This window comes from Tamandua tetradactyla, chromosome 2 (genome assembly GCF_023851605.1).
Source record: "Tamandua tetradactyla isolate mTamTet1 chromosome 2, mTamTet1.pri, whole genome shotgun sequence".
Lineage (NCBI taxonomy): Eukaryota > Metazoa > Chordata > Mammalia > Pilosa > Myrmecophagidae > Tamandua > Tamandua tetradactyla.
In genome coordinates this window covers 30,259,134-30,267,389 of record NC_135328.1, presented here as the reverse complement: position 1 = coordinate 30,267,389, position 8,256 = coordinate 30,259,134, and the positions used below count along the sequence as shown (strand labels likewise).

Genomic DNA, 8,256 nt, shown 5'->3' with positions numbered 1-8,256 from the left:
TTTCAATAGGTATGACTGGAAACATAGTAATTTAAATTGTTAACAGTTCTTATCACTTCAGGGGGATTATGAATTAAATATTACTTTGGCTTTTATTCAGAAAAATTCGTTTTTCCATAATTATACAAAACCATCATTTATATAATCAGAAAAAGAATTTTGTAAAAATATTGCAATGGCATTAGTTGTCCCTTCTGCCATAGGAGTGCAGTGTCCAGAAAGTTCTAGAGGTGCTCCATAAATCCTTTTAGTGGATGGACTTATGACTCCTTCAAAAGAACTAGAGTCAATGTCTTTATTTATTCAGAAAAGTCCCCATTAGGGGCTTTCAGGAACTTCTTTTGCCTAGCTTTGCATTAGCCAGTTCACAGTGAACCCAAGAAGATATGACTGGGGGTTGTGGTGAAGGGGAGCTGTACATCACTGAAAATGATGGCTGGTTCTGGGCCCATCTGATATTTCCTCTTCATTGTCCAAGCATGGGTTCTGTTATCTAATCCAGGCATAAAACAATCAGTTAAGTACCTTAAAAGAGTTCCAAATAATTTGACCTGCCTGTGTATCCAAGTGAGAATTTTTTTCTCTCCAAAGGCAGCCAGTGTGATGTTTTGAAAAGAACATGATTTTTTTTTGTGTCAGGTTGACCTGGATTTGAATCTTTAATGCACCTACTAGCTTTGTGTCTTTGGACAACTCTTTCTAAACCTATCTAATTCTCTTTTCTTATGATAATCACAACTTCTCATTGACAGTTGGAGAGATAAAAGGAATTCACATTTTAAAATTTCTTCTGAGGTACCAGATTTGTACAGTTACTTAGCAATTGTTAGCCAAATAATCTGCTCTGGTAGCTTGGGATACAGAGATTGGCAAAGCTCTCACTTTTCAATTTTCCATGAATGCAGGGGCATGCTCAGTCCAGAGGGTATCAGTCTCACTTCCAAATATAGGTGAAAAGAGAGCTGGCAAGTTGAGTCAGTCTATCTGTGTTCTTGCTTTGGCTTTGGCCATGTCTTGTGGCTGTTGTAAGTCTCGTCCTGCTCAGTGGGGTGGAAACCTTTCCCCTGTTAGCACATGGCTTTTGATGGTCTGGATTCCTGTGAGCACTGCACTGCTATTGGCTGGGCTACCAGGTTAGGTGCTTGGTTCTTCAAAGAGCTGAACACTATGCCAAAGTACCTGAGTCTGGAGGGTACCTGTCTCAGTCACCTGTTGCCCTTTTCTCTAAACCTGAGGCCTTTTTCTTGAGTTGCACTAAATACTATAGAAAAGCCAATCTCAACTTTGGTATCTTCATTGTTGTTTTGCCAAATAACGCTGTTCTTCTTGAAAGATTTCCTTAACTTCGGATTTTGGGGGAATAGCGGCTGCAGTGTTCACCCCTTTCTTCTTTGAAGATTCTGGACTTCTTATGAAAGATGATACATGTTAATCATGTGCTCTCAGAAAAGAGGGCACCTTTCTCTCACAGGAAAGGTGGTTACTGGCTTTATGTTTGCATAATCAAGAGGAGCCACACAGTGAACTTTCTCAGAACACAGATCAGCTCCAAGAGGAAATGTTTTCTAGGTCTCTTCTTAAACAGAGAAGTCACTGGTACTTTCTCCAGACTACAAAACAAAACAAAACAAAGCACATAAGACCACTCTGCCTCATCAGTCACAAACATTATAGCTACAATGTTTTGCAAACTTCAAGACATTGACGGTGGATGCAGCATTATTTTATGCTCTATTAAGGAAAAAACAAAAGCAAGCAAGCAAACAAAAAACATCTGTCAACTGAACCATGAAGATGATCGCCAATTTTAAGACCCACCCCAAATCAGAGATGTTAAAATATAAAAGAAAAAGAAAAAAAAGACAAAACTCCCGAGTCTTAGAGTTAGTGAAAAAGTATAGACAACTTCCCCATCAGTGGAAATTGAAGAACCTCCTCCCTCATTTGCTGGTCAGATGACTAACCAGGCCAGCCGGCATCATGCAGATTCAGAGCAGGGTGAAAGCAGAGTTTGAAAACCGAGGTGAGGAGGAGGGGAATAATGAGGTGGTTTTACTTGGTCTGCATTAAATCCAAGTGTGTTAAATTCATGAGCAAGAAACCCCCTGCTTTAAGTCTTTGTTTTAAACTTAGTGTAAATAAATAAATATATTCCCATGTCTTTCCATCTGGACTTTGTTGAAAAATTCAGGTCAAAGCCAGCCTGAAAAAAAAAAAAAACACATTGGAGCTACTTTCTGCAGTATGACATCATGTCTCCTCTGTTTCTCATTATATAGTTGAGTTTCAGATGTTAAAATCATATCCTCCTCACCCTCTCTGTTCTTCCCCTCCCTGACAACGATCCCAACTTGATGGAGTTCCATCGTTTTTACAGTTGAACCACAGTGCCAGATATGCAAAATTATTAACCTCACATTGAGAAAACATGTCTTATGACTACAAATTCAGCTTCCTATAATTTTAACACTGCACAACTTTTAATTGATTTCTCCACTGACTGCAGGTCCACATCTCATTTTAAACTTTTCAGTTTTGATGTGCAGGCAAGAGATGATATTTCTTTAAATGAAAATCTTTTGATTTGTTAAAAAATATTACATAATTTTTTAGGCACATATATGAAATTGTGACATAATTTATAAAAATTTATAAAGTAAATTATGATATAATTTTTAAAAACTGGACACATGCCATAATAATGGAATAAGCTTGTTCTTTCCACTGAAAAATACAGAAAATCCATATAAGAATTTTGGACATGACAAAATTCTTATATAGATTTTCTAAAAACATACTCTAAAATACAATCTAAAACCAACCAAATTATATTATTGAAATTTAGTTTTATTTTATTTTTTAGGGAAAAGAATTTATGGTGAAACCACAACCTGAAATATAACCCAAGTTATTATTCACTATTATTGAGTAATTGTGAAGAAAAGTACGGAAATTAATCAAAATAAATAAAATAGAGACCAGTAAAGTTAATAACGTGGGGTGAAAACAAAGTACACTGTGTCCTAAATTAAAATGGGATAGGACTCTAAATGATGGAGTCACACACAAAAAATCCATAAGAGAATATGACATTCGATACTAACTAGTATGAAAATTGGCAATTTTGCAGAAATATGTATTGCTCAAGATGAGTCAGAATGAAGAAAACTTGAATAGACCAATAACCTTAGAAGAGGTTTAAAATGTTGCAAAAAAATTACTGGCAAAAGGGATACAAACCCATAAGTTTTTAGAGATGAGTTTTTTTAAATCTCCCAATAACTGGTAATTGCCACAATTTCTGGAATATTCCAGAATACACAAAATGAAGAAAAGTTTCCCTATTCACTGTACAAACCTAGCTTAACACTGATACCAAAACCTGAAAAAACATACAGATAAAAATAAAATTCTTCATTTATGATACCTAAAATGCCTGCCATAGGGGGAAAATTGTCAATTTATGATTATAGAGGCAAAAAAACCCCTACCTAAAATGCTTATGAAAAACAAACATAAAACTACAACTACCCAAATTCTTTATAAATGTAAATATAGAGCTATATTAAAATAAAAATGACTCCTAGGAATGTGGAATAATTTAATATTGGAAACTCTATTAGCACAATCTATCATGGTACTTTTAGATGAAAGAAAGGAAATCATTTGAACCTTTTTAATATATTCAGAGATATGCTTGTTGAAATTCTATACTCAACCATTACAGAATTCAAGGGAAGCTAAGAATAGAATGATGGCATCTTAATATGATGGCAAATATCTTTCTCAAATTAACTCTAACATCATACTTAATGGTAAAATGCTAAAGGCATTCTTGGGAAACTACAGAGACAGGAACACTAGTTTTCATCACCTTTATAAAAATGGTTTTTTAAAAAGCATGTCTATACAATATAAAAATAATAGTAAAAATGAGAAGCCTAATTATTAGAAAGAACAAGCCAAATTATGATGATTTTTCATTTCTCAATGATATTCTGGACCAAAACCAAAGAACAAACGAACAACAGCAACAAACCCTAGACAGTAAATACTGATGGTAATAAAGAAATCCACTTAAAATAGCTGTATTTTAATTTCTTACATACCAGAAACAACCTATTGGTACATGTGATGAAAAAAAATACAGAATTTAAATTTCTACAAAAATAACTCTAAAATTAGAGAAGAACTTTAAACAACGATAGAGACAGAGAGTACAAAAATTAGGCACTGATGTGCAAGTTGTATATTTTTGAAAACTGCAGAATTTTGCCTTTAAATAAAAATGAATAAATGGAGACATAATGTATTTTTGATAGCATGACCCAATATGTAATCATTTCTTCTAGGTTAATTTATACAGTTAATGTAGCTCTAAGCCAGAACTCCAATAGGTGTATTTGGAGCCTATCAAATTACTTACTAATTTTTTTTCTGAAAGTATATAAAATCAAGAATATGTAAAACATTGTAACAGAACTGGGAAGCTCTGGTCCTGTGCCACCATCTTGCTTTCCTTTAAGCCGGCAGTGACCGTGGGTTAGAGCAATCTTGAACCATGAAGCTGCTAATGAGAGCTGGCTCCTTTTCGAGGTTTTATTCCCTCAAAGTTGCTCCCAAAGTTAAAGTCACAGCTCCCCCTCCAGCAGCGCTTCTCTGGAAAATGATACTCCTACATCAAGAATTGGTTTGTTCATTAAAGTAGGCAGTAGATATGAGAACTCCACAATTTGGGAACACCTCTTTGGCTGCATCTTGTGTCCAGTTTGACTACAAAATGAGCTTCATCTTTCAGGATAACCCGAGGAATTGAAGCAGTTGGTGGTAAATCAAGTGTGACTGCAACAAGGGAAAACCTGGTTTACACTGTTGAATGCTGGCGGGATGATACTGAGATTCTTATGGAGATCCTGCTCAACATCACCACAGTGCCAGAATTTTGTCATTGGGAAGTCTCTGCCCTTCAGCCTTACTGAAGATTGACAAAACTGTGGCTTTTCAGAATCCACAAGCTTGTATCATTGAAAATTTACATGCTGCAGTTTACCAGAATGCCTTAGCTAATTCCGTATATTGTCCTGATTATAGGATTGGAAAAGTGACACCATTACTATGTTCAGAACTATTTTACAAGTGCAACAATGGCTTTTTATAAAATTAATTATAAAAATTAACAAACACAACAATAAGATATCATTTCATTCTATGTATATAATCAGTAATTCTTAATATCATCACATAGTTGCATACTCATCATTTCTTAGAACATTTGCATTGATTTAGAAAAAGAAATAAAAAGACAACAGAAAAAGAAATAAAATGATAATAGAGAAAAAAATGTTATACAAACCATACCCCTTACCCCTCGCTTTCATTTACCATTAGCATTTCAAACTAAATTTATTTTAACGTTTGTTCCCCCTATTATTTATTTTTATTCCATATGTTCTACTCTTTTGTTGATGTGGTAGATAAAAGGAGCATCAGACACAAGGTTTTCACATTCACAGAGTCACACTGTGAAAGCTATATCATTGTTCAATCATCATCAAGAAACATGGCTACTGGAACACAGCTCTACATTTTCAGGCAGTTCCCTCCAGCCTCTCCACTACATCTTGAACAACAAGGTGATATCTACTTAATGCATAAGAATAACCTCCAGGATAACCTCTCGACTCTGTTTGGAATATCTCAGCCATTGACACTTAGTCTCATTTCACTCTTCCCCCTTTTGTTCAAGAACGTTCTCTCAATCCCTTGAAGTTAATTCTCAGCTCATTCTAGGGTTTTCCTCAGTCCCTTGATGCTGAGTCTCAGCTCATTCCAGGATCTCTGGCCCATGTTGTCAGGAAGGTCCACACCCCTGGGAGTCATGTCCCACGCAGAGAGGGGGAGGGTGGTGAGACTGCTCGTCATGTTGGCTGGAGGGAGAGGCCACATCTGAGCAACAAAAGAGGCTCTCTTGGGGGTGACCCTTAGGCCTAAATATTGAGTAGACTTGACCTATCCTTTGTGGGGTTAAGTTTCATATGAACAAACCCCAAGACTGGGGGCTCAGCCTATAGCTTTGGTTGTCCACACTGCTTGTGAGAATATCAAGAATTCGACTTGGGGAGGTTGGATTTCTCCCCACTCTCACCATTCCCTGAAGGGGGCTTTCAAATACTTTTCCACTCACTGATCAAACCACTCTGGGATTCATTGGGGCATCACTCTGGACAAACCAACAAAATCTCATGTCCTACCTGAGATTCCAAGTACTTATGATGTTCAATCAAACTATCTACATAAGTTATATTAGGAAATGCTCTAGTCAAAATATAAATTTTGTAACAAACATTTTTTGCTTTAGTCTCACACATAAGCTGACATTTTAAAATATTAATTACCATCTATTTTCAGCACCCTGCAATAATGGCATTCATTTATTCTTCCTCATGCAAAAATATTTTAAAAATTTTTACATTGTACATTTCACTATTATTATACATTCTAGGCATTCCTAGATTATACCATCTCAATCTTTAACATCTATCTTTCTTTCTGATTTCAATTATGTCCCCTGCCCTCTTCCCTCTATCATTCTCACATGCAGCTTCATTCAGTGTTTTAACATAATTATATTACAGTTAGGTAGTATTGTGCTGTCCATTTCTGAGTTTTTGTATCCAGTCCTGTTGCACAGTCTGTATCCCTTCAGCTCCAATTACCCAATATCTTACCCTATTTCTATCTCCTGATGATCTCTGTTACCAACGACATATTCCAAGGTTCTTCACTAATGTCAGTTCATATCAGTGAGACCATACAGTATTTGTCCTTTAGTTTTTGGCTAGTCTCACTCAGCATAATGTTCTCAAGGTCCATCCATGTTGTGACATACTTCATAAGTTTATTCTGTCTTCAGCTGCATAATATTCCATCATATGTATATACCACAGTTGGTTTAGCCATTCGTCTGTTGATGGACATTTTGGCTGTTTCCATCTCTTTGCAATTGTAAATAATGCTGCTATAAACATTTGTGTGCAAGTGTCTGTTTGTGTCTTTGCCCTTAAGTCCTTTGAGTAGATACCTAGCAGTGGTATTGCTGGGTCATATGGCAATTCTGTATTCACCTTTTGAGGAACCACCAAACTGCCTACACAGCAGTTGCACCATTTGACATTCCCACCAACAGTAAATAAGTGTGCCTCTTTCTCCCCATCCTCTCCAGCACTTGTCATTTTCTGTTTTGTTGATAATGGCCATTCTGGTGGGTGTGAGATGACATCTCATTGTGGTTTTGATTTGCATTTCTCTAATGGCCAGGGACGTTGAACATCTCTTCATGTGCCTTTTGGCCATTTGTATTTCCTATTCTGAGAAGTGTCTGTTCAAGTCTTTTTCCCATTTTGTAATTGGATTTGCTGTCTTTTTGTTGTTGAGTTGAACAATCTCTTTATAAATTCTGGATACTAGACCTTTATCGGACATGTCATTTCCAAATATTGTCTCCCATTGTGTAGGCTGTCTTTTTACTTTCTTGATGAAGTTCTTTGATGCACAAAAGTGTTTAATTTTGAGAAGCTCCCATTTATTTGTTTATTTCTATAGTGCTCTTGCTTTAGGTGTAAGGTCTATAAAACTGCCTCCAAGTATAAGATTTATAAGATATCTCCCTACATTTTCCTCTAACTGTTTTATGTTCTTAGACCTAATGTTTATATCTTTGATCCATTTTGAGTTAACTTTTATATAGGGTGTGAGATACGGGTCCTCTTTCATTCTTTTGCATATGGATATCCAGTTCTCTAGGCACCATTTATTGAAGAGACTGCTCTGTCCCAGGTAAGTTGGCTTGACTGCCTTATCAAAGATCAAATGTCCATAGATGAGAGGGTCTATATCTGAACACTCTCTTCGATTCAATTGGTCAATATATCTATCTTTATGCCAGTACCATGCTGTTTTGACCACTGTGGCTTCATAATATGCCTTAAAGTCAGGCGGTGTGAGACCTCCAGCTTCATTTTTTTTCCTCAAGATACTTTTAGCAATTTGGGGCACCCTGCCCTTCCAGATAAATTTGCTTATTGGTTTTTCTAATTCTGAAAAATAAGTTGTTGGGATTTTGATTGGTATTGCATTGAATCTATAAATCAGTTTAGGTAGAACTGACATCTTAACTATATTTAGTCTTCCAATCCATGAACAAGGTATGCCCTTCCATCTATTTAGGTCTTCTGTGATTTCTTTTTAACAGTTTCT

At 36.0% G+C, this 8,256-nt stretch overlaps 1 pseudogene; it reads left to right on the top strand.

Moving 5' to 3' along the window:
* Nucleotides 1-2,699: 2,699 nt before the first annotated feature.
* Nucleotides 2,700-5,177, top strand: LOC143655878 (cytochrome b-c1 complex subunit 2, mitochondrial pseudogene; annotated as a pseudogene).
* The last annotated feature ends 3,079 nt before the right edge of the window (nt 5,178-8,256 follow it).